This window comes from Hemicordylus capensis, chromosome 6, assembly GCF_027244095.1.
Source record: "Hemicordylus capensis ecotype Gifberg chromosome 6, rHemCap1.1.pri, whole genome shotgun sequence".
Taxonomy (NCBI): Eukaryota; Metazoa; Chordata; class Lepidosauria; order Squamata; family Cordylidae; genus Hemicordylus; species Hemicordylus capensis.
In genome coordinates, this window is record NC_069662.1 from 106,644,792 (window position 1) to 106,670,485 (window position 25,694).

The 25,694-nt window shown below is 45.0% G+C and overlaps 1 protein-coding gene and 1 long non-coding RNA gene across 20 annotated transcripts in view; one reads left to right on the plus strand and one right to left on the minus strand.

The window, feature by feature from the left end:
- The window catches only part of ZCWPW2 (zinc finger CW-type and PWWP domain containing 2), a 76,237-nt gene that overhangs the window by 36,579 nt on the left and 13,964 nt on the right, over window positions 1-25,694 (minus strand). The gene's annotated exons all lie outside the window — the stretch shown is intronic.
- LOC128331425 (uncharacterized) lies at window positions 14,565-24,376 on the plus strand. 2 transcript variants are annotated; one of them, XR_008310293.1, is made up of 4 exons: window positions 14,565-17,624; window positions 19,394-19,539; window positions 21,569-21,657; window positions 23,713-24,376. It is a non-coding gene; the product is annotated as an uncharacterized LOC128331425 (long non-coding RNA). The 2 variants fall into 2 exon arrangements; XR_008310292.1 differs by having other exon boundaries at window positions 14,565-19,539.

Sequence of the window (25,694 nt, forward strand, 5' to 3'; positions counted from 1 at the left end):
AAATGCAAACTGGTGTTTCCTAAAGTGAGTGGTGCGTGCTCCATGAAAGGAACGGTCAGACTGATTGGAGTACAAAGGTGCTTTGAAAGAAGAGTAAGGAGCCACTGATGAGGATCTGGAAGCTTTCCCATTCTCTGGGAATCTGTAAGTGGACTGATAGGAAGTAATGGATTTAGTGGTATTTCTTAACTTTTGAATCCGTTCCATGGCCTCATCAGTACTATCTCCAAACAGGGCTTGACCACCGAATGGTAAGTTTTCAATCCATGTTTTGGTTTCTGGAGCTAAAGAGGTTGATCGCATCCATGCATGCCTCCTTAAGGTGACTGCAGCTGCCATATACTGGGCATTGCCATCAGTGGCATGTCTAGAGGTATGGAGCAACTGTTTTAACAATTTACAAGCCTCATGATAACATACTGTCCTTGTGTTCCTTGAGATCCTGTGGAAGGGACTCCACCATGTCTGCGACTCTCTCCTAGACTTGGAAGTTATACCTGGCCATGCAGGCCTGGTAGTTTGCTATCTTTAAATTTAGAGTAGAAGTAGAATAGATGTGCCTACCCAAAGCATCTAACTTTCCCCCTTCTTTATCAGGTGCTGTAGTCAAGACCCTATTATTTGATCAGGACTGAGCTGCTTCCACAACAACTGAATTAGGCATTGGATGTCATAACAAAAACTGGTTTCCCTCTGATTGAACCTTGTAAAATCCTTCCAGTTTTCTATATGTAGGTGGCATTGCAGTTGGCTTTTCCCAGAATGCTTTCACAATATCCATTAAGCCATGTTCATTGGAAGGAAAATGGAGCAGGAAGTGTCCCAATCAATAGGACCAAAAAATCAGGTCTGGTGTTGCTTCAGGGGTCTCATTCACCTGGATGTCCAGGGAGGTTGCCATCCTTCTCACCTGTTCCATAAATAACTTAAGATCTTCCAAAGGAGAGGGCAGCTTCATGTCCTCAATAAAATCATTAGAGACCTGAGCTGACCCCAACTCAACAGAGGTGTCTACCTCTGCCTCCAATTCTGACCCCTCTCCTGAAGAGGCTGAATGTTGAGGAGCAATGTCTGGAAGTGTTGGCAAAGGTTCCAGTGCTTGGGGAGCAGCTGGAGTTCCCTGCAGCGATGGTTCCGGTGGAACTTGGTACACAGTCAAAATCAGCAGCCTTGGGTCTTGTTGAGCCGGCAGTCGCATAGGAGCCAAAGGTGCAGGGCGTGATACTGTAGCCTGAGACCAAGGCTTCCTTCGTCTTGGAGATCGTGAACAGGAACTAGAGTCTCTATAGTAGTGCTCCCTCCAATCCCAGTAATTATAATAATAATGCCTCTCTCTTTCCTCCAAGTCAAATCTTTCATCAACAAAATATGCATAGCGATCTAGTAAGGGAGAGTAAGATCGGTGATACTCTGTGGGGGAATATTCCCTTCTGCTAGGCTCCACATCCCGGTAGTAAAGATCTTATCGAGTGCGCCTCTCTGGAGAGTAGCATCTGACTCTGCATCCCTGGTGCCCAGAGTCCCAGCCAGGATCGGAAGTTTCATCCTTGGATGAAATTTGTTTAAGTTATTTATGGGCGCCAGTCCTGTTCCCTCTCAGATGTGGACGTTGGCATTCGCTCCCTTGAGTCCAGCCCAGGCAGTGTGTAGCAGGCATCATAATCTGGGTCTGCAATCTCCGGTACTGTTGGGCGGCTGTATACTGATATCGGTACCAGCAGAGGGAGAGACTGGCCATACGGCAGGGGCTTCAGAGAAACTGAAACGATCCCTTGAGGAGTTTCCACTGGAATGGTCTGCTTTTTCTTTTTCGGCGGTTCCTCTGTGCTGGTGTGCTTGGATTTGTCACTGGTCCCAAGCAACACGGAACCGAAGCTTCCACCTCCCAGTCTATGGGCATGGTTGTTTGCGCGGTCGCCTGGCTTGTAATTGAAGCAGTGGTAGGAGGTACAGAAGCCATCATATTAGGATTCAAAAGCGCTCTTTCCCAGAGTAGAGCTCCAAGGCGGGAAGCCTGGTTATGCCTCGCTTGCCGGGTAAACTTTAGGCAAAAGAAGCACTGCTGAACTACGTGTGACTCTCTGAAGCACTGTAAGCAGAACTGACGGCCATCCATAGAGGGGATTTTAGCCCCACAGTTTGTGCACTTTTTAAGCATGACCTTAGTCCCCATAAACAGGGGTAATGATGCAGGGAAGAATTGAGCGGGGGATGGACCAGTAAAACCAAAATGGTAACACAAAAGCCAGAAGCGATAATAGAAGAGGTAGATATAGAGAGAAGAAAACCTTTTAGGAGAAATAAAATATAGAAATAGAATAGCACTTAGCAAAGAACAAATTCTCTGGGTCTAAGTGATGTATGTTGTGTGGTGGACGACGAAGAACTGGATAGGGGGAGATAGCCTCGCTGTCATGTAGGGCTATGGGGCGGGGTTACCACCAGAAATGTAGCAAAGCTTGGAAGGTTCCCGAACTAGGCTTCTGCCTGTGCTCGAAGCCCATTTGTATGAGGTACAGTGACCACCCAGAAGAACAGCAGTGTCTCCCACACAGGAAAGATAATGTGCTCTCACTTCATCAATGCCTTTGCTATTGTTGCTCAAACACTCATGAGCCTCCCATATTCATCTTTTTAGATTGCAGCCTGGCTACATGGAGCAGAACAAACAGTCACTGCAACACTCCACAGGGGAGGGCATTCTCTGTTCTACATGGAAGGATAGCCAGGGCTGGAACAAGGCCTGCATGAGTACTCACATGGCACCACTATCACTTAATCGTTAGCAAATGCTGATTGAACATCCAGATCCAGAGACCGTCTATTGAACTGCTGACCATTGCTTGTTCATCTCTCTAGGTTCTCACAGCTCTCCAACTAGTGTAGAGGACATAACCTTCCACATGCCATCAGACCACCAAGGAAGCCCACAGCATGATGAGCAACAATGGTCAGTATGATCCCAGCTGTTTCCTTGTGGGGTTGCCAACCTGCTGACAAAGCAGACATGTAGTTTTGTAAGCTCCATGGCAATTATGTAACAGGTGAAGCCAGATCCAACCAACAGCTGCTGCTCTGCTCTCCGTCATGCAATCTGCAAAGGTACAGGAGCCCTGCTAAGGTGAGATGGTTATGCCTCTTTCTTAGCTGTGTAACTGGGATCATAGGATTGTTCTGCCCATTATTCAGTTCTACTATACAGCCATATGATGAAAAGTACATTAGAATGTTACCTTAATGTTACAGAATTAAATGAATCTAACAGGAACACCTTTAGCTTGTTGCTAGGCACCAATAACTCAGCATCTATTGCTGCTTATGCAGAAACTGTGACTTGCATTCTCCTTGATAATAAAGAGAATTGATTAGAAGTGATGAATATTTTCTCTCTTTTTACCATAATCTTGTCAGCAGGCAGACTATTTTCTGAAGCCTTATTCTATGTTTAGTACAGCTTGTCTCATAGCTGGATTTTTTTCCCCTAAGGAAGATTTGCGGGTGTGTGAGGGATCACACAAAATGGAGCCTTCACCAGTATGGTACTCTTTCTTCTGGGAAACACAGGAAATGGAGAGGGAGTACAATTTAGCTGCTACATGCTGTGTTGACAATTGTCTTGGACCCTGTTACTAGTTCTGATTTTTGCTACTGTATGCCTATGTGATACTGAGAAGTAGTATAGAATAACTTTCTTCATTTGTCCCCATGGAGTTAGTAGCTATCTTAGCCAGGCAGAGACATCTTAAGCAGATTTTATTGCCTACTTGTGTTTATAGATTTCCTAAACACGAGACATGACTCCAGCCAGGCACAGGATTCTGCAGTGGATCTGCAGCATGCTCACATATCGGGTAACATCCAGAGCAGCTTAACACATGTGCTCCTAAGGAGTGCCCACACAGTGCTAATCTCAGCTCTGCTCTGCATTGTTCTCAAAGTGCAGGTGGTCTTGCACAAGTGTGCAAATACTTTTTGGAGCTTGCCCACACTCCAAGACATGCTGTATTAGAATAGAAACATGTTGCTTGACCATCAGCAATGTGTTTCCACTCTAATAGAGAATGAGTGACTTCCAAAAAAGTATTTTTGGTTTTGAGTAAGATTGTGCTTCAGGGAAAGTGTGGAGCAGCTCCAGGACTAGTGCTGAGTAGACACTCCTTTAGAAGTGACTGCATTGGGCTGCTCTGGATGTTGGCAATCATACTAAGGTACATGGAAGACGATACATTTTCTGAATAAAAATTCAGTATTTATCATTGAGAGGGAAATGCCAAGGTGTACTGATCAGGGGAGTTGTTGGTATATGATTCCCATAGAATGAGAGGCATAGAACTCCACAAAGGTTTTTTTATTAGGTTTAATATCCATGTCTGATATAAAACCTATGTGTGGTCTGAAAGCTTGCAAAGAGTTTTAAACAACTAGAACAGGTAACACTAGTACTCATGGCTACTCTATGCAGTGCCTTTGTTGTCTGCACAAGTCTGCTTGTATGTTGCCCCTCTGCAGTTAAAGCAGCTTGTGGGGAAGTGATCTGGAGTGGCAGTCACAGAATGAGGGGAAACATCCCCCCTGCAGCATGGTTCCAATCCAAGACCTCTGTAGCTGTTTTTAGCAAGAAAGAAAGAAAAAGGGGGGGGGGACATGTCAGAAGATGTATTCACACATCTTCAACATCACACCTACTTTGACCCTACTATTAAAAGCTCTGGTCTTGAAGACTGTTCTCATGAGCAGCCAAGACTGGGCTAGGGCAGCACCAGCTGCTTTCAGCCAGTGCTGAAGCACTGACAGGCACCCACCCATCACTGGGGAGAACCCCACAATGCACTGCATACTCATACAGTGCACTGTGGGATTTCCAGGGGCCGGGACAATGTATCTCGGCCCCTGTGCTGCCTGGGGCAGTGGTAGGCCATCTGGACGCATGATCCGTATGCCCAGACATTCCTCGGAGATCATTTGCAGGGAAGGTAGGCTTTCACAGTCACCCACCAGCGAGCCCTCTCACGTGATCATGAGAAAGGGCTGAATGTATTTTCACTATCCTACTTTTCACACAGGAAACTCCCTCTCTCTCATTCAAACTGACCCACCTGCCTAGCTTATGCTCCCCTCACAGTAGGCTTTATCTTCACTCAGCCCTCTCTTACCTATTTCACACTTTTCACAACTTTAAAATAATTGAAAAATGACTAAATACATTTCTTCCTCTATAATCTTGCCATGTGCACATTGACTTCTAGGTTGTCTCTCTTAAACAGCCTTGAAACTAGCTGAGTCCATGCAGGGGTGGTGGTGGTGGTAGGGTATCTATAAAACTGGCTGATCTATTTGCACATTCTCCTCCTTTAAATGTTCCCTGCAGTTGCAGAGATCATACAATTATGGACTGGGAGAAGGAGGCACGGTGTTAGCAAGAGGACAACAACGAGACAAGCTTTTCAATCTCATACTTATAAGTTAAACTTCTAAACATTACTATTCTTTGTGGCCTGTGTATTGAAAAACCACAAAACAAATGAAAACAGTTTTTAAGACGACCTTGATTATTATGATAGTATCATCATTTTTTATCATTAGTTTAGCAGTTTTGCATTGGCAATCGAGACACATCACAGATTACATTTTTGAGCACAGAACTGTAACTTCCTGAAGGAAGAAAAGTTTCCCTAAGGTTTTGTTAACAGTTTCCTGCACAAACAGGGTTAACACCAATATTTTATTGTTGCTGTTGCTGTTAGAAGCTTCAAAATGGAAAGATTTGAGACTGTTATTTATCACGTCTGACCAATACCTATTTGGCCTTTAGCCTTGACTACCATATTAAAAAGTAATGAAAAAGCCAGCAATACCATGGATCACCACAAAGTAAAAGGGACAACATATGCATTCAGTGCACAAAACTCCTTCTTAGACGGTTCTGTTTTCCCGCTACACTTCTGAAAGAAATGTTCCCATGAATGCATTTAAGACTACAGACTTAGGAGGCATTTCCAGGCTCAGTGTCATGACCACTAACACCCAGCAAGGTTCGGCATCTTCTCAAGACTTGTGGATGTCTGAAAACTCCCTGATCTAGTATGATTCATAATGCACCCTCTTTACTGATCTTCCTCTTTTTGGGAGAAATAATGCAATCGACATAATTATTATAAGAGCTCCCAAAACTGCTTCCTTTTATGTGCACACTTTAATTTCTGGTGCAGTCCACTGACCTCTTCTTATGTGCCAGCTTGACTAAAATGAATGGTGTTTGCCAACAGCAGTGCTTGATGGATTATGCCTTCTGAATGCAACTCTTATCAGCCAAAGAGACTTCTTTCTTTAAATCTTCTTCCATTCATCCCATGAAACCCCATATAGTCCATATATAGTTGTCCATACCATGAAGCTGGATTAATGGGCAAAACCAGAATTTTTTCTTAGGTATATATGCCACACAAAAGTCCTGAACTGCATTTCATAATTTGAACTGGCCAATTTGTGCTAGGGATGGTCTTTCCTGAACCTGGAGCATTTTTAATATAGAAACATACATTTTTACATAGAAACACACAGAGAAGAGAATAATGGGGATGATTTTTAAATGAACTAAACAAAGCTGCATTGCATTTGTTGTTTGTAAGCCTTCAAATAATGATTTAAAAAACAGGTGCAAGTGTTAGAAATGTTTAAAATACATTAGACTGTGCTGTTAAATATCCACATTTGGTTTACTTAGCATAATCTTGCTGAAAATCACCTTTGCTTTTAGAGAAACCTAACACAAATTCCTACTTGTTTTCATTCTCCAATTGCTCAATTGCTCCAAATAACTATGCCAAGTAAAGGGCCTGTTTTCCCTTTGGACACTTGCAATGAAAACAAAACAACTGCAGTAGAAGTAGCCATTCTATTCAATGTTTCTATTTTACAGGACCTACAAGACAAATATGATGTAATTACAAGGGAAGGTGTCATTCACAACTTTCAGGTTAATATATCAGTGCACATCTAATAAGATTTACTAGCTTAACCCGCGCAAAGCATCTGCGTGCTAGTACTTGATTGCTCCCCTCACCCTAGAACCCCCCTCACTCACAGCCCCCCTCACCTCAGAGATGTCTCCACCCTCACCTGAGCCGCACTCCTGTTCTTCCTCCTCCATCCCATCACTTCCATCCCCCTCACTCCTCTTGGTCACAGCTGCAGCATGTTTGCCTGTTGGCGAAGTTGCAGTCCCCTATCCCCAGAGACCTCCCCACCCCAGAGACCTCCTCCACCATACAGGAGCAGCAGCAGTGGTTGACCGGGCCCTTCCTCACTGCCACCACCGCCATGGCTGCTCGTTCCTCTCAGGCTGCTGACAGGCCCGGGCCTGTCCCTTGCCTCCCTCTCTCTGCCAATGGCCTCGGTAGCTCCAAACAGCAGCAGTGGTTGACTGGGCCCTTCCTTGCTGCCAATAGGCACCGCCATGGCCACTCATTCCCCTCAGGTCACTGACAGGCTTGGGTCTGTCCCTCACCCTTTCTTCTTTCTCTCTTCCCCTCCCTTATTTCTCTCTTTCTCTCTCCTCTGCTAGCTCTTCCCCATGGTCTTTCTTCCCCTCCCTTCCTAAGTTAACAGATCTTGTTCATCTTGTTTCCTCATTTAATTCACACGACACCCTTCTTTTCCTGAAGGGGCTCTTTCCTCCCTCACAACCCTTCTCTTTGCAGACCTCTGCCCACTATCTGTCTATTCCTCTCCTCTACAATAGTGGTGTGCACGGACCGGTCCGGAGCCATACAAAAGGCCTCCGGACCAGTTCGGAATTCCGCCGGTTCGGCGGGGGGGAGTGTCACTTTAAGTGGGGGTTAGTATTTCCCCCTCCCGCCACTCTTCCCCCTCCGGCACTCGTCTTTAAGCAAACGTTTTTGGGGCAGCAGGGTTCCTCCCTGCCGCCCCTATCCCCATCGTTGGCTGAAAACTCAGGAGCAAGTAGACTCATGAGCCACGCATGCGCCTGTCGCAGCGCGTGGCCGTTGCCACTGCCGGCACGCGCGTGCCGCATATGTCACACACAAACGTGTGACGTATGCAGCGCGTGTACGCCGGCAGCAGCAACAGGCGCATGCGTGGCGCCAGCATCTACTTGCTCCTGAGTTTTCAGCCAACTATGGGGGTAGGGGTGGCAGGGAGGAACCCTGCCACCCCAAAAATGTTTGCTTAAAGATGAGCGCTGGAGGGGGAAGAGCGGCGGAAGGGGTAAGTACTACCCCCCCCGCCCTTAAAGTGACATCCCCCCCAGTGCCGGACCACGCTTCCATGGTTCCGTGCACATCCGTACTCTACAATCAAGAACATTGTCCGACCATTAACTGTTTCATTCCAATTGACCTTAACCATGACAGGCTCCTTTCCCCCAACTGCATATGGAATCCCCACTGCCCAATCACCATGGTGCCACAGGCTCCTCCCCCTATCTGCATATGGAATCCCCACTGTCCAATCACCATGGTGCTTCTGCTCTCACAGGCTCCTCCTCCCTATCTGCATAAGGAATCCCCACTGCCCAATCAGGTGTTTCTGCTTGCAAACTCTCGCGAGAGCTGCCACACACGGGATTAGCTACGGATTTGTCTTAGAGAATTAAATATATAGATGTATTAGAAATCATAATAAAGGAATGACATAGTGATAGCATGTTTAAAGACTTAAGGAGGCTTTGGAATGCGCTCCCTGTTGAAATAAGAGCCTCCTCATCTCTGACAACTTTTAAAAGGGTAGTTAAGACACATCTGTTTACCCAGGCTTTTAATTAGATACTGCTAATAGCATTTAACATTGTTTTAAATTTTAAATGATTGTAATATGTTTAATGTTTTTTATTTTGTTTTGTTTGTATTGTTTTGCAATATTTTTGTAATTATTTTGTTTGTATTGTTCTATTGTAAACGGCCCAGATATGTAAGTTCTGGGCGGTATACAAATATGTCAAATAAATAAATAAATAAATAAATAAATATTCTGACAACAATAGTATAGCAGTAAGGAATGTCTACTAAAATTGGTAAGCACACAAACGAAGCCTCTTTTTCAATATATGAATAGATGCCACCTTGTGGTGAAACCCTTCAACAGGTTAAATTGTAAATAATTTGATTCACAAAAATCTAATAGATCTGAGTGAAAATAGTTTTGTCCCCCCCACTCCCCACCAAAGAATTCTTCTCCCACAAGTCTAAAGTCATGTTGGTGTCTGGGTAGTTACTATAAAATCTACAGTTCCCGTTATCCTTACTCACATCCTGATTTACTGTTTCTCAAAATATTTCATTGCACTCTTGGATTATTTATTATTGTGTGTTCCTTGCTGCTGTCCCAGGCTCTGTGCTCTCACTGTTTTTGCAACATTTACTGTTGTTACTGGTTCAGGATTCTAACCTCTTACTTCTCTTCATATCAACAGATGCTGGGGTTGCCAAAACTGACTGAAGCTATTCCTGAAGATTCCCCCCCAACGCCCCCCCCCCCATATTTGTCACAATGTCAAGCCAATGTCAAATCTGCAAGACTGCTTTCAGAAGTCACCTGGTGATCAATGCCAATTCCTGAAGACTCCAGGCCAATCCTGGAAGGTTGACAACCATATCAGGTGCACAGCACTAGCCAATCACTTTCAGTGCACATTATGCAATGAACAGCAGATACAATTAAAGAAAAAAGTATTATTTAGTTCTACAAATCAGGTATGAAAGATAAGGCTAAACCATACAGTTAAATAACAATCCATTTATTATACTATGAAAAGTCATTTTATCCAAACTAATCATATAAATATGCCCCATATATCAGTAGCCATTTCAGCAAAAACTAATACATTCAGTAACTGAAAGAGACTGAATGAAAATAACTACACACTCATTTTAAACATTCATGTAAAAGTGCCAAATACATTTGAAAGATCATTAGCTGTCAACATTCTGAGCAAATTTTAGAATTTATGAAGATTTGGAATGTTCTGAAGGAACTTCTAGTACTTACGAATGTAAAGTATCTAGCTGCTAAACAAGACCTCAAGTGTGAAATATGCCCAGCATTTTATGTGGATTTTAAAATGACTGTATATTTATTTGCATTCAATAGATCTGATAGGAACATAGGAAACTACGTTATACAGAAGAACCTCCGTATTTGTGGGGGTTCCATTCTCCACTATTAGCATAGATATGGAAACGGCGAATATGGAGTCATTGGGACAATGCAAATCAGGGGGTTAGATTTCCAGTTGGTGTTAAAAGTCCCCAAAACAGGGGTTAAAGACCCTAGAAATGCGAGGGGAGGAGTGGCCTACTGTGTATTGCAGGCCCCCCAATATTAAAAAACCACAGGTTTTTATTTGTCTGTTTTGCAAAAGGAGCCATTTTGAGGCTCCCGATCTCAAAATGGCAACCGGAAATGACCTCCGAAGTGATTTCCGGCCACCCCCAATCCATAGATACGCAAAGTTAACACCCCACCCCCATTTTTTCCCCCATGTATGCCGAGGCTGGGTGTCAATTACCCGACCATGGATACATGAAACCATGGATACTGAGCCCTTGATTAACAAGGTTCTCATACCAATTGATCCATCTAATTCAGTACTGTCTACACTGACTAGCAATGCCTCTCCAAGATTTCAAGTTGAAGGCTTTCCCAACCTCGAGATGCCAGGGATTGAACCTGGGACTTTCTGCATGCAAAGCAGATGCTCTACCACTGAACTATAGCCTCATGCCCTAAGGAGAATATCTTACAGCAGACAATGTTCACATTCAGTCATCCATCCAAGTGCAAACCAAGGCAAACCTGGCTTCTCAAAGGGGACAATTCATACTTGCTACTGCAAGACTGACTCTCCACCAAAAGTAGCCTCATCAGTGAATTTCAGTTAGTGAGGCTGGCTTCGCAGAATCACAAAGATGCTGATTAAAAAGTTAATCAGGATTGGTGAGCTCTGTGGAGGCATAAGAACAGCCCTGCTGGATCAGGCCCAAGGCCCTATCTAGTCCAGCATTCTGTTTCACACAGTGGCCCACCAGATACCTCTGAGAAGCCGACAGCCAGGTGGTGAGGGCATGCCATCTCTCTTGCTGTTGTTCCCCTGCAACTGGTATTTAGAGGCATCTTGCCTCTGAGGTGGCCTATAGCCACCAGACTAGTGGCCTATAGCCACCAGACTAGTAGCCATTGATAGTCCATAAGCCACTTTGAAAGCCATCCAAGCAAGCGGTCATTACCAAATCCCATGGAAGAGAAGTCCATAGATTAATTATATGCTGTATGAAAAACTACTTCTTTTTGTTGGTCCTAAATTTCCTGACCTTTAGTTTAATGGGATGGCTCCTGGTTCTAGTGTTGTCAGAGAGAGATAAAAATTTCTCTCTGTCTACTCTCTCTACCCCATGCATAATTTGGTCTGATCCAGGCAGAAATTCTTATATTCTTCAAATTACAGCTCTTCCAAGATACTTCATGTTTGTATTTCAGCCTGTTTCACAGGTTAATATGTTATCCAGTTAAGCTGGTGTACAGATTTAAGCTGATTAAATAGACTTAATAACTTGTTTAACTGAATTGTATTTAGAACCGTCAGTGATTTTGAAATCAGGTTTAATACAGAAAATTATTATAATGTGACTAGAATAAGCAATAGGATATATCATTATTAAGTGGAATATTTGAAATGCTTTTTTATTTTAAAACTTATTTTAAAGAAGTTCCACTCTGATTTCAAAATCACTGACGGTTCTAAATACAATTTAGCTTGTTCAAAGGTTCTAGTGGCCATTTTAGATCTTGTACTCCATTTTGTGTGACTTGTGTTCCTTGATTTCATTGGCTGAGATCTTGCTTCCCTGATCAGCCAGATGGATCTGGCTCTCTAGTAGGCTGTGCACTGTGCCAGTCCTTGAGAACTGGCACCCTATTGGCCGGGGGGGAGGGCAAAGGTGGTGGCTCCCAAAGGAGGGAGTTTCAAATCCTATTTAAAGCCAAGCTTCTGGCCTAGCCGATTCACTCTGGCTACAGTTGCTGCTTGGCTTCCTCTGGCCCTGCTGCTGCTTCCTCTGGCCCATCTGCTGGTGCGGTGAGAGTCTGCTTGGCAGACAGGTGCTGTGTTTTTGTGTCCAATCCCCTGTTCCCTTCTGCCTATTTCTCTCTGCCTCTGCTTTAACCCCACCCCCACCCCCCCATGTGGGAATTGCCGAGGCTAACTGTCATGACAGTTAGGGTCTCGGTACTGACGCACATTGCAGGTCACATGCTTGATCTGATCTTTCACTCTGATCAGGGTGGTGTTCTGTAGGTGGGGACTCCCGTGATTTTCCCACTGTCACGGACAGACCACCATCTGGTTAAGGTTGGACTCAAAGTTGGATACTTTTGCCCCTATATCAGCAAACAGAAAGCTGCCACTATTGATGTATGCTGACGATGCAGTGATTCTCTCCCAAACTAGATCAAGCCTTACAAGAGCTCTGAGGGCTCTGGTAACACATTGTCAGGAGGAACATCTGGTCATCAATTATTCCAAAATGAAAATAGTTTCCTTTAACAATAAAGCTAAGAATTTTAGATGGACTGTTGGGGGACATCAAGTTGAGCAAGTAAAGCAAATCAAATATCTTGGTGTGATATTTCAATATAACAACAGGCAATGCACTCATGCTAGAATAGTTTCTGATTTGGCTCAACGAAGCATGGTAGCTATTCTGAAATTTCACCATGCGCAGGATGGAATATATATCCCTGCCGCCATTAAATTGTTCCTCACTAGAACTGTACCATATGGAGTTCATTTGGGCCCCTTTGATACTTTTATGCCCCTAGAGCAGGTTCAGTTGGGCTTTCTAAGAGTGCTTTTTGGTACAACTAGATGCACCCCTAATGTGGTGCTATGACAGGAGGCTGGGCTGTGGAGAATTGAGACCAGGGCACGGTTGCAGATTATTTTCTACTGGCTGAAGCTTCGCCTCTGGCCAGTGGGACTTGTGCCTGGGTTTCTTTCGGCTACACCCTGGCCTATTTGGCTGGTGACGATTACAGATAAACTTTCCCGTATTGGCCTGGACTATGAATTTTTATTAGAAACTGACCTAGTGAATGCCAAAAAATTAGTTTGTCAGCGTCTAAATGATATGGAGCTCCAGAACGAGCTGGCTTGTCGGCCGGCATTCTACTTTCAGTTCAAGGCCAGGGTGGGTTTTTTTCCGGCTTCATATTTGTCCACCATAACTGTCAGAAAGTTCCGCTGGGCTTTTTCAAGAGCACGCCTTAATGCTTTCCCTTCAGCTATATTAATGGGGAGATTTCAACATCTACCCCTGGAGGCTCGCTTGTGCCCTTGTGGTTTGGGCAAACCTGAATCAATCGCTCATATTTTATTACACTGTAGATTCTACAGTAATATCAGATGTCATTTGATTCTGCCGCTTCTTTCTAGGTTTCAACATCAATCAGATGATTTGCTGGTGAAATTTTTACTTGAAGATAATGCACTCTGCATCTCTCATGTTGTAGCAAAATTTTGTTACATCGCAATTAGAATTCGTAGTTCATTGATTGATGCTAAAATTAATGATTGAGTTAATGTTGAATGCTGGAATAATGTTTATTGTTTGTGTTGTTGTTTTATTTTGGCCATTGGCCTTAAATATAGTATCTGTCTATCCCCCCCACCCCCGTGTGTCCTGTTTTTATTTATTTTCCCCTGAGTGAGTGAGTGTCTGTGTGTGTCTCTTGCCCCTCTCCTCTGGGCCAGGCGGGCCCAGGCCCTTTGGCCTGAGGCCTTTCTCTGGCTCATCCATTTCCCTAATGCAGTCCCCACTTCCCCCCACCTTTTTTGCTTTTGGTGGCTGGCTGCTGCTTTAAAATCTGTTGGCTGAGCTGAGAGCTACCTCTGCTCAGCAGCCACTGCCAGCTGTTTTTATTTTATTCTGGGTTCTTGGGGGTCCCCCGTTTTCTCTGGAGCAAGTGCTTTTCTTTGTTAATCCTTTTCTTGCTGTGCTTAGCACACTGCCTGCTCCAGACTCCAGCACCTCTCCCCCTCCCCCTTTCCTTCCTATCCCATTCCCACAGCCTTTTCTCCCACCAGCATTTTTATTATTTTCTCAGTGTTTTTACTTTTAATTTATTTTGGGGGTGGGTGAAATTGCTGGAAAGCTTTTTCATTCAGCCCTACCCCCACCCCAGCTGTGGCTGCCTGCCTGCACTGTGCCAGCCTGCCACTGGTCTGAGATTCCTTCTTTTTTGTCCTGACCAGTGTGTGGGGCAGAAGATCTCCAGGATGATGAAGGGGGTAAGTGATTAATTTTTGTTGTTCCCTTTCCCCCGTTAGTGTTTTTTTAAATAGGGCCTCCTTTTTTCGTGTTTGGGTGTGGGGAGGTATATTTTCTGTGTTTTTTCTTTGCAGGTTGTTTCTTGTTTTCGCAGGTTGTCTCTTATTTTTACAGGTTCCCTTCCCCCATTGTGTAGTTTATTTATTCACTGCATTATTTTTATTGTATTGTATTGTCGTGGGTGGAGTGGGTGGGTAGGCTTGTTTTAAAGGGGTTTTTCTTTAAATAGGTTTAAAAAAAAAAAGTTCCCTCCCCCAAAACAGGGTTTAAAAAAAAAAAATCCCCACTCCATTATTATTTTTTACAGTTTTCAATTTTTAAAAAAATTTAAAGGGTTTTTGGGAAGTCTGAGCACTGTGTTGCGAGCAAAGCCTGCAGCAGGGTGGCAGGCAGAGGTGGTAGAGGTCACCAAGCTGGTGCAGGGGGCTGCGGTGGGCAGAGAAGATGCTATCCTGGGGTCCCACAGGTCCCCATCAACGAATTCTTTGGCCAGGTGAGAAGGTGGCGCAAAGGCTCTCCTATCTGGAGGAGCCTGCTGCTGCTGAACCAGTTCCTGGACCAGTGGCAGTTCCATCAGGTAGTGGTGCTCCACCGGGGCTGGTGCCCAGTGCAGAGCTTGGAGGTGTAGGCGGCTGTCCTGCCAGAGAAGCTCCTTCTGTGGCGAGGGTGGGGGGGCAGGGAGTTGGCAGTGCAGCCAGATTTTCCCTCTCTCTTATGGCCTTTCCAACACTCCTCTTGCCAGTCAGTGGGGGCCTCTCTGATGATATCCAGGTCGTGGCAGCATCCAGTGCTGGGGCCTCCCAGTCTGGCTCCGAGGAGGAAGAGTCTGCTGATGAGGTGGAGGGGGCGGCCCCTCTGCCAGTGAAGCCGGGCCCTTCTTCTTCCATGGAGGGTGGAAGGGGGGTGGGTGACAGCAGTGGGCGAGCACCAGCAGCCCCCCTAGCTCCGTGGTCACCCAAGAGGCCCAAGGTATCTCCCAGGGCATCTAAGGCCACCTAGAGCAGTGATGTTTAGCAGCATTTTGAGGTCCTTCAAGATGCCCCAACTGCTCCTTGCTGTGTCCACTACAGGGCACAGGTCAGTCGGGGCAAGGATGCAAAGTATCTAGGGATGACCTCCATGTGACGACACATGCAACGGTGTCACCTGGATCTCCTTGACTCCACTGGTGGCGCTAGTGTGCCTCGTGTGGCTGCGACTAGCGCTGACAAGGGCGGTGCACCAGCTTCCATAAAGCAGAGCATGCTGCCAGCCACCCTCTGATCAGGGTGGTGTTCTGTAGGAGGGGACTCCCATTATTTCCCCACTGTCACGGACGTACCACCACCTGGTTAAGGTTGGACTCACAGTCACACTCCACCTTCGCAGGGGAAAGGGGCAGCGGCCAACTCGCTGCAGTCAACTCGCTGCCGGTCAATTGGACACGGCCAACTGGCTGCAGGGACAACCCGCTGCAGGGAACAATGCAACTCTACCCCGCAAGCCCGTCCTGTCACTTTGGCTTTTGATCCGGAGGGGACAAGCGGGAGGGAGGTGAGAAGAAGCCAGCCCTCCCCCCCAAAAGAAAGCTTGAAAAATCTTTTACACACAATGGAGTTTTCTCAAGCTGCAGGCAGGAACCCTGCAGCAGCACTGTCTGCGCCGGATCGAAAGCCAAAGTGACAGGACAGGCATGCGGAGGGGGCGGGCAGGAGGAAGATGTGTTGTTTGCCGAGCGGAAGCTGAAGGGATGGCTCTCTGGGCGATCCTCCTGCTTTGGACAGAGAGCCTCCCAGTCCTCCTCCTGCCCACCTGCCCCTTGGTTTTGTCAGGAGGAACTCCGTTTTGCAGGAGAGCTTTTTCAGTGAGGCTGGCAAGTTGCCTCCAGAAAAGGACCGTTTGACTCAAAATGGGTAGAGCCCACATAACTGCTCTCCTAGCCCACCTCCCCCCCCACCCTATCCCAGTGAGCCACGGAGCAAAACAGCAGCTGCTGTGGGGAGTGAGTTGATGCTGTTCTACTAAATGACGTTATCACACCTCTTTCACTGCAGTACTACAATGTCATATTTAGACAGCAGAATCAAAATCTGAGAAGAATCACAAATGTTTTTTTATTTTTTACAATTGCATTTTTGTCACCTCTCCAGAGGTGATAAATAGTTCAGATTGATGACAAATATGAAAAAGAGGCTATTTTGATCCAATATGGTGTTCTGGTCATAATACTGCTCCAGAGTCAGTAACAGTTATACTGTGGACTTGCAGACATCTAGAAGCCCGAGCATGTATACACTTATCCAAGCTCTGGAAGTTGTACAGGGCTGGGCCCAGAAACAGAGTGGGGAAATTGATCCACCCCAGACATTTCAATTCTCATGAGGCACAACCCCACATTTAGGAATGCAGAGAGACAGTCTAACACCACACCAAATACAAGCAAGTTTTGACAACTGCATGTTTATTTTGAAACCCCACAGTATCCAACAAGAGGCTGTGTTCTATATGGGGAGGATGCTAGGAGATATGCCAATTTTCAACATGCGAATAATGCGGCCCAGATTAGATAAGTGATATGAGGAGGATTCTAGGAGATATGCCAGTTTTCAACATGCATATAATGCAGCCCAGACTACAGCCCAGTCTCTTGTTCATGCAAAAATAAATTAATAGATAAAAGCCTAACAGTCTGTGCAGTCCTGCAGAGTGAATGATTGGCATGGCAACTTGATATCTTCTCTGCCATGTAAGCAGTTTTATGCTGGGCCATAGGGTGCAGAGAGTTGTACTTTCCTGCAGAGAATTAAAAAAACAACTATACAACATGCACACACACCTTGGCCAAGAAATCTCCTAAGAGTTTTACTAAACAATTCAAAATTCAACCACACACCAGATCCCCCAAGTGTTCTGTTACTATCCCTGGGATACATGTGAGGTAGTCTGTTTTAATAAGAGAACTCAGCAGCAAGGTCTGCTGCTGCTTTGGGGAGACCCGTAAAGGGGCAATATGAGGATCAAAATGGCAGCTCGCCTGCTCTAAAGCTCTGGTGCAGGCTTTGCACCTGACATTTCACTTCTCATGAGGCACAACACTACAGGTAGGAATGCAGAGAGATTCTTCCTTCCACTGCAGAATGTGAAAGACATGCTTTGGTGGGTGGTAGGTGGAAATTTAGCTTCCTCTCACCTCCCTCCCGCTTGTCCCCTCCGAATCGAAAGCCAAAGTGACAAGACGGGCTTGCGGGGGGAAGTTGCGTTGTTCTCTGCGGCGAGTTGGCCACGTCCAATTGACCGGAGGTGAGTTGGCCACGGCGAGTTGTTGAGTTGTCATAGACTCGAGGGGCGAGGGGCCCATTAGAGAGGCCTGCCCGAGAAGGTTATTGGATCCAATAGGGTTCCAAGAAGCCTTGGAGGGATTTAGTGTTGGCTCTGCTGGTGATCCTGTTGATGCCCTGGTGAAGAATTGGAACAGCTAACTCACCAGGGCAGTAGACATGATCGTTCCTAAGCATCCTCTTTGACCCGCTTCAAAATTGGCCCCTTGAAAAGAGAAACTACGGGGACTGGAGCGCAAGTGGAGGAAGACTCGACTTGAATCCAACAGATTACAACACAGAGCACATTTGAAGATCTGTGCTTTGGCAATACGGGCGTCAAAGAAGCTATTCTTTTCAGCACGTATTGCGTCCGCAAGTTCATGTCCAGTGGAGTTGTTCAGGGTTGTGAGAGGGCTAGTGAGTGCCCCTCCTTTCTTGAATCAGAATTAGGAACCATCTATTACCCGCTGTGACGTGTTTATTGATCTGTGTGTCGATAAAATCTCTCGTATATGGGCCAACTTGGATTTAGACCCCACAATTACTGCAGTGTCAGAATCGGAGGTGTCCAGAGACTCCTCTTATGTGGTTAGGCTGGATCAGTTTCAGTTTGTGAATCGTGAGGATGTGGACAAGCTGCTTGGAGCGATGCGGCCTACCACCTGTTCTCTTGACCCTTGCCCAACATGGCTAATACTATCTGGCAGGGAGGTTGTTGTAGAAGGCCTAGTAGAGATCATAAATGCTTGTCTGAGGGAGGGCAGGATGCCTCCTTGCCTCAAGGAGGCAATTATTAGACCACTTCTGAAGAAGCCTGCCCTGGATTCCTCAGAGTTGAGCAACTATAGGCCTCTCTCCAACCTTCCGTGGTTGGGCAAAGTAATTGAGAGGGTGGTGGTCTCCCAACTCCAGGCAGCATTGGATGAAACTAATTATCTAGACCCGTTGCAGACCGGCTTTCAGGTGGGCTATGGGGTGGAGACTGCCTTGGTCGGCCTGATGGCTTTTCTCCAATTGGGAATTGAGAGAGGAAGTGTGACTCTGTTGGTCCTTTTGGATCTCTTGGTGGCTTTCGATACTATTGACCACAGTATCCTTCTAGAGCAGGCCTGCACAACATAAGGCCCGGGGGCCGGATTCGGCCCACAGAGACTATTTTACTGCCCCCCAGGTATCCTGAAGCAACACAGCAGCTGGAAACTGCCTTATAGCACCATCCTGTGCGTGCATTCTCAGAAATATGCTCCATGCTGCTCCCAGTGAGGCTTACTCCCATGTAAGCATACCTAGCATTGCAGTCCGAAAGCAACAATTTAGGGAGAGGAGAGGACTTGACATTTGTATGGGGCAGGCCTGCACTCCAGGGTCCCACTGATTGAGCGGGGACAGGACCTATTCTCTGGCCACTATCCTTCGTTAAAACTATGGGTCCATTGACAGGGGGAATAGAGCAACAAGTAACTAATAATATTTAATTTTAATGTAATAATATGCTAAACATTTGACCGCGGCCCCTGCGTGCCAAGTTGTGGATAGTTCTGGCCCACCAGGGCATTTGAGTTGTGCAGCCCTGTTCTATAGTGTCTGAGGGGGTTGAGGATGTGAGGCACTGCTTTTCAGGGGTTCCACTCTTATCTCTCAGGCAGATTCCAGATGGTATAACTCAGGGACTGTTGTTCTTCAAAAACTGAACTTTGGTACAGTGTTCCTCAGGTCTCCGTATTGTCTCTAATGTTGTTTAACATCTAGATGAAACCGCTGGGAGAGATCATCAGGAGATTTGGTGCAGGTGTATGCTAATGACACCCAAATCTTTTTCTCCATGTCAACATCATCGGGAGAAGGCATAACCTCCCTAAATGCCTGCCTGGAGGCAGTGATGGGCTGGATGAGAGGTAACAAGCTGAGACTGATTCCAGATAAGATGGAGGTACTTATTGTGTGGGGTGGGAACTTGAGAGATGATTTTGCTCTGCCAGTTCTGGATGGGGTCACACTTCCCCAGAAGGAACAGGTATGCAATATGGGGGTGCTTCTGGATCGAAGCCACTCCCTGGTGTCTCAGGCCGAGGCAGTGGCTAGAAGTGCCTTTTATCAGCTTCGGCTGATACGCCAGCTGCGTCCATTTCTTGAGATAAATTACTTCAGAACAGTAGTACATCTGCTGGTCACCTCCAGACTTGATTATTGCAATGTGGTCTATGTGGGGCTGCCTTTGTACGTAGTCCGGAAACTGCAGTTGGTCCAGAATGGGGCAGCCAGGTTGGTCTCTGGGTCATCTTGGAGAGACCATATCAGTACTATCTTAAAAGATCTACACTGGTTGTGGATATGTTTCCAGGCAAAGTACAAGGTTCTGGTTATAACCTATAAAGCCCTAAACAGCTTGGGCCCTGAGTATTTAAGAGAACATCTTCTTTGCTATGAACCACACCGCCCATTGAGATCATCTGGAGAGGTTCGTCTGCAGTTACCACCGGCTTGTCTAGTGGCTACTCGGGGACGGGCCTTCTCCATTGCTGCCCCAAGGCTTTGGAACACACTTCCTGCTGAAATAAGAGCCTCCCCATCTCTTACAACTTTTAAAAAGGCAATCAAGACACATTTGTTCACCCAGGCTTTTAATTAGATATTGTTTGTATTGAGTTTTTAATAGTTTTGTGTTAAATTTTAATTGTTGTAATGTTGTAATGTTTTAATCTGTTTTTATTGTAAACCACCCAGAGACTTGCGTTTTGGGCAGTATATAAATGTATTCAATAAATAATAATTAATTAATGACAATAGAGTGCATAGAAGTGAAAAAAGAGAAATCTGCATAGACAGAAGGTCCAATAATCCAATCAATACCTTTAATGGGTGCATCTCAAGGTCCTTATCACTGACTCAACCTCTTTTGTGATCGGGGAGATTTACCTCCAGGAGCCTTATCTGTGTTCTTCCTGCTGGGTTAATTGGCGCATTAGCTTGCTGCTATCCTTTGCAAAAAGAGGGGAGGAGCAGAGGCAGTTCACTCCGAGTTAAGATTGGCCTTGACTGGAAGTTAACGTGCTTTAGTTAACTTCTTGGGTCTACTTAGGGTATCCCAACATAGGAAGGGTATGCATCTGATCCCCTTTCTAATTTGCTTGTTAGTAGCCTAATCTAGGGGCAACTGGCTGACTAAGTGATCTGTCCCCATGTGCCACAAATGGAGAGCTCATGATGACGTGAGGCTCCTGAGCATGTCAAGAGTGAGATCTCCAAGCCTGGAGACTCAAACACAAGCAGAGAGGGGGGCTTCTGGGAGCTGGCAGAAAAGCATTGCTAGCAACAACCAAAATATCGTACATGGCCCTCCAGCTGGTGTGAGTGGCTGAGGAGCAAAGAAACAAGTCCAAGTTGGTGGTGTGTGTAACAAATAGAAATTATGTAATTTCTTTATTTTATTTTAAATGCTGGTGCTGTGTATTATAGTTGAAAAATTATGATATACAGTATCTGAAATTAAGCAGGAGACTGGTTTTCTGATCAAGAAGTAGCCCAGCAGAACAGCAACAGCCTTTGTCCAAACACCACTGAATAATCTTTGAAGCCTACAAATTGACTTTTTAAAATGTTAAGGAAGTAGCGCTATTATTTACAAATCAACACAACATGCCAACTGCATGAAAGAGTCAAGGGATTTTGTTAACTTTTTTTTTTCATTGTATGCACGTGTGGTTTCAAGTTATTACACCCAGGGAAATGGGCTCAGGAACCTTTAAATAAAGTATTAAAGCTTAATGTTCAGAGGTTGGCTATCCCTACTCTAAAGGACTGCCTATCAATAGAAAAATTTATGAAACCTATAGACTGGTAACTCCAAACTTGTAGGAACTCCAATAGAAGCTGGGCAGAATGTAAGCTGGTGAAGCTACAGCTAAGCCATGTTTGTTTCTATAGATGCTGGATATAGAGAAGGCCCCAGACAATGTAAAGGCACCTAGAAGAACAGGCCCTGCTGGGAGTGAGTCAGCATGGCTTCCGCAAAGGTAAATCTTGCCTCACCAACCTTTTGGACTTCTTTGAGAGTGTCAACAAGTGTGTGGATCAAGGTGATCCAGTTGACATAGTCTACCTGGACTTCAAAAAGCTTTTGACAAAGTTCCTTATCAAAGGCTCCTGAGGAAACTTAGCTGTCATGGGATAAAGGGACAAGTACATGTGTGGATTGCTAACTGGTTGAAAGACAGGAAACAGAGGGTAGGTATAAATGGAGAGTTTTCACAATGGAGGGAAGTAAGAAGTGGGGTCCCCCAGGGATCTGTACTGGGACCGGTGCTTTTTAATGTATTCATAAATGATCTAGAAGCAGGGGTAAGCAGCGACGTGGCCAAATTTGCAGATGATACCAAACTCTTCCGGGTAGTGAAATCTCAAACGGATTGTGAGCAGCTCCAAAAGGATCTCTCCAAACTGGGGGAGTGGGCGACAAAATGGCAAATGCAGTTCAATGTTAGCAAGTGTAAAGTGATGCACATTGGGACGAAAAACCCCAACTTCAAGTATATGCTGATGGGATCCGAGCTGTCGGTGACGGACCAGGAGAGGGATCTTGGGGTTGTGGTGGACAGCTTGTTGAAAGTGTCGACTCAATGTGAAAAAGGCTGTGAAAAAGGCAAATTCCATGCTAGGGATCATTAGGAAGGGGACTGAAAATAAAACGGCTAACATTATAATGCCCTTATACAAAACTATGGTGCAACCACACTTGGAGTACTGCGTACAGTTCTGGTCACCACATCTTAAAAAGGACATTGTTGAACTGGAGAAGATACAGAAAAGGGCAACCAAGATGATCAGGGGACTAGAGCACCTTTCCTATGAGGCAAGACTAAGACACCTGGGGCTTTTTAGTTTAGAAAAAAGACGACTGCGGGGAGACATGATAGAGGTCTATAAAATCATGCATGGTGTGGAGAAAGTGGAGAGAGAGAGATTCTTTTCCCTCTCACACAACACTAGAACCAGGGGTCACTCCATGAAATTGATTGCCAGAAGGTCTAGGACCAACAAACGGAAGTACTTTTTCACACAACGCGTGATCCACTTGTGGAACGCTCTGCCTCAGGATGTGGTGACAGCCAACAACCTGGATGGCTTTAAGAGGGGCTTGGATGACTTCATGGAGCAGAGGTCTATCAATGGCTACTAGTTGGATGGCTGTAGGCCACCTCCTGCCTCAAGGGCAGGGTGCCTCTGAGTACCAGTTGCAGGGGAGTAATGGCAGGTGAGAGGGCATGCCCTCAACTCCTGACTGTAGGCTCCCAATGGCATCTGGTGGGCCACTGTGCGAAACAGGATGCTGGACTAGATGGGCCTTGGGCCTGATCCAGCAGGGCTGTTCTTATGTTCTTATGTACAATGCCCAGAAAAAATGACTGTCTCTGTATATCAGTTTTCAGATTTTTCTGTCTTTCGTTAATTACATGGAAAATGTCTGAGATGTCATCAGAATTCTAGAGTCAACAATGACTGTCCTTTAATTTTGTAAAGAAAGGAGTAGATTTGCAGTGTCACATGAAAAGAAAACAGACCAACAGAAAATGAAAGGAAGTATAAAGAATAAAAGATAATAGAGTTTAAAAGATCAGTCAGAGGGTAGAAGAGCATTTATTGATAGGCAGGCATTTGAAGTGGAAATAGCAGAAATGAGAGGAGAATTAAGGGTACTTTATCAAACAACTAAATGATTGGCACAGGGGCGTAGCTATAATTGAGTGAAAGGGTTCAAAGATCACGGGCCCCCAGCTCCTGAAGGCCTCCACATCCACCCCTCCCTATTTTCTTCATTATCTTCCTCACTCTGGGGGGCCGCCAGGGAGAGGGATGAACACGGGCCCCCTCTCCTCTAGCTACGCCTCTGTTGGCAGGAGATTTAGCTACACAAGAGATCATCCAATAAAAAAGAAAGAAATCTTACCCACACTAAAGGAGCAAAGGCAAAGATTTGAGCAGCATGTTTATGTTGAACCAAACCAACATTTAACTTTGATAATATAAAAAAATGATGGACCTTGACACTTATGCTTTCAAAACTATTCCAGAAAGCAGAATATGAAAGGAGGCAACAAAACATCACAGCACAACGATTCAGCACAAGTGATGAAGTTAACTTAAAACTACTACAGGATTTCTTCAAATTGAATGGGAAAGCGATTACAATCTTAACACTCCCAACAGTGATGATACTAACTGCAAAAATTGATTTAGGACTACTAGGTTTCCAATTCCAGGAAAAAAAACTTCTGTATTGCTATGTTGCCTTGGAAATTCCACAGTCACAGAAAGGAAACAACAAGCTGTCCTTTCCCTAATTACATTTTGTTAGGTCAATGTTATTATTTTACTGAAGTAACAAATTGTACAAAGTAGTAAAAGTAGTTACCAATATTGTCTTCCCCTATTTTTGTATTTACAATAAACAAATCATATTATAGCAGACCAAGCAATGAAGCACAAATACAACAACCAACTACTGCTAACTGGGCAAAAAGGCACCTTTTAAAGTGCGCATCTCTTCAAAGGTCTCTAAAGCAACTGCGCCCATTCAACAGCCTCCAGTGGTTGTTTCTCATTTCTGCCTTATGTTTCTTTTTAGACTGTGTGACAGGGAACCATCTTATTTATTATTATTATCAATTTTCATCATCTTTATGTAAACTGCCCCAAGAATGCTTTTGTGGGAGAAAATATATATCTATATCTATACTGTTGTGAGCCAAGCATGATTTGTACACTACATATGCTCCGGAGCTAGCATAAGAAATTAGGCTAGTTTCACCAGTGTCACAAAGTGACCTTTATACGGTGACCATGTATAGTCTGGGCTTGAAGGCAGAAAGAAACCAAACACTCTGACATAATCAAACGGGCTTTATTGAGTATAATAAAAATAAATAAAAATATAAAATATTGTCAGAGCAACAGCATCAATCTAACTGAGCAGACAACAAAACAATCAATTATAGCTACTAGTAACAGCAAAGCAGTGTTCCTGACTATCATATGTGTGGAGATGCATGTCATCTCAGAAATTACTTTTAACTAGCAAGAGATAGAGAGACTGGAAAGGAGAAGGGAAGTTGCTTGGAAGGGGGAATGGCAGAGCACCAGGGTTTAGTGAAGGGGAGGGAGGTTGGAGGCAAAGGCTGGTACTTGAGAGAGGCATATTACCGGATCTCGCTTGAGACAGCAAGTGTGCATAGCCTGAGTCAATGCTGGAGAGCATTGCCATCAGGGCTTCCGGTGGATTGCTGGTGCTGGGGTTCACAGACAGAGTTAGCCCTTGATTCTTCACCCTGCGGCAATAATCACTGAGCAGTCTCTTGTCTGCAGGTCCCAGGCCTCTGCTAGCTCCACAGCTAGATAGCAGGCACTTGAGGTGCACATATGAGCAAGTATTGCTTGTTAGGTAAAGACTGCTGAAGCTATGCCCAGAAAGCTGACTTATAATAGCAACATAGAGTCTATTCGAAATATCAGAATCCTTCCTGAATCTCAAAAGGTGTAAATTGCTGTTATCCTCTGGATCCTGTCTCCTGACAATTATTGATCGGATCAGTATGAATTCCATCTCCTGTTGTCATTAACTGTTATTGGGACAAATCTGTTCTACTGAAATTCCCAAAACAAATCTGCATCTCTGAGGGCCATCTCCTGTCCACCGACTTTCTGTTGTCTTGCCTCAAAGAATCTTAAAAGTCAAAGGTGTTAAGAAGGAAGAAGGGAGAGCTTAAGCTATGTGTGTGAGACAGCAATTAGATCACTTCTTGTGTAAATCTACCCAGTGTGTAATTCTAAAAACATTCCAAAGTAACAGCAAGAGGATATATGCGTGAGGCTAGACAATGCATCCGATTAAAATATCGCAGGTTACATCAACATTGCAAATATTTTTTCAGAGGAAAGACAGGATTATCTCCTGTCTTCCCAAGGCAATTCACCAGATAACAAAGCACCAACATTTCGGCTTGTTTCTTACAGCAATGGCCAGGTCACACAGAGCTCTGCTCTGTTATTTGACTAT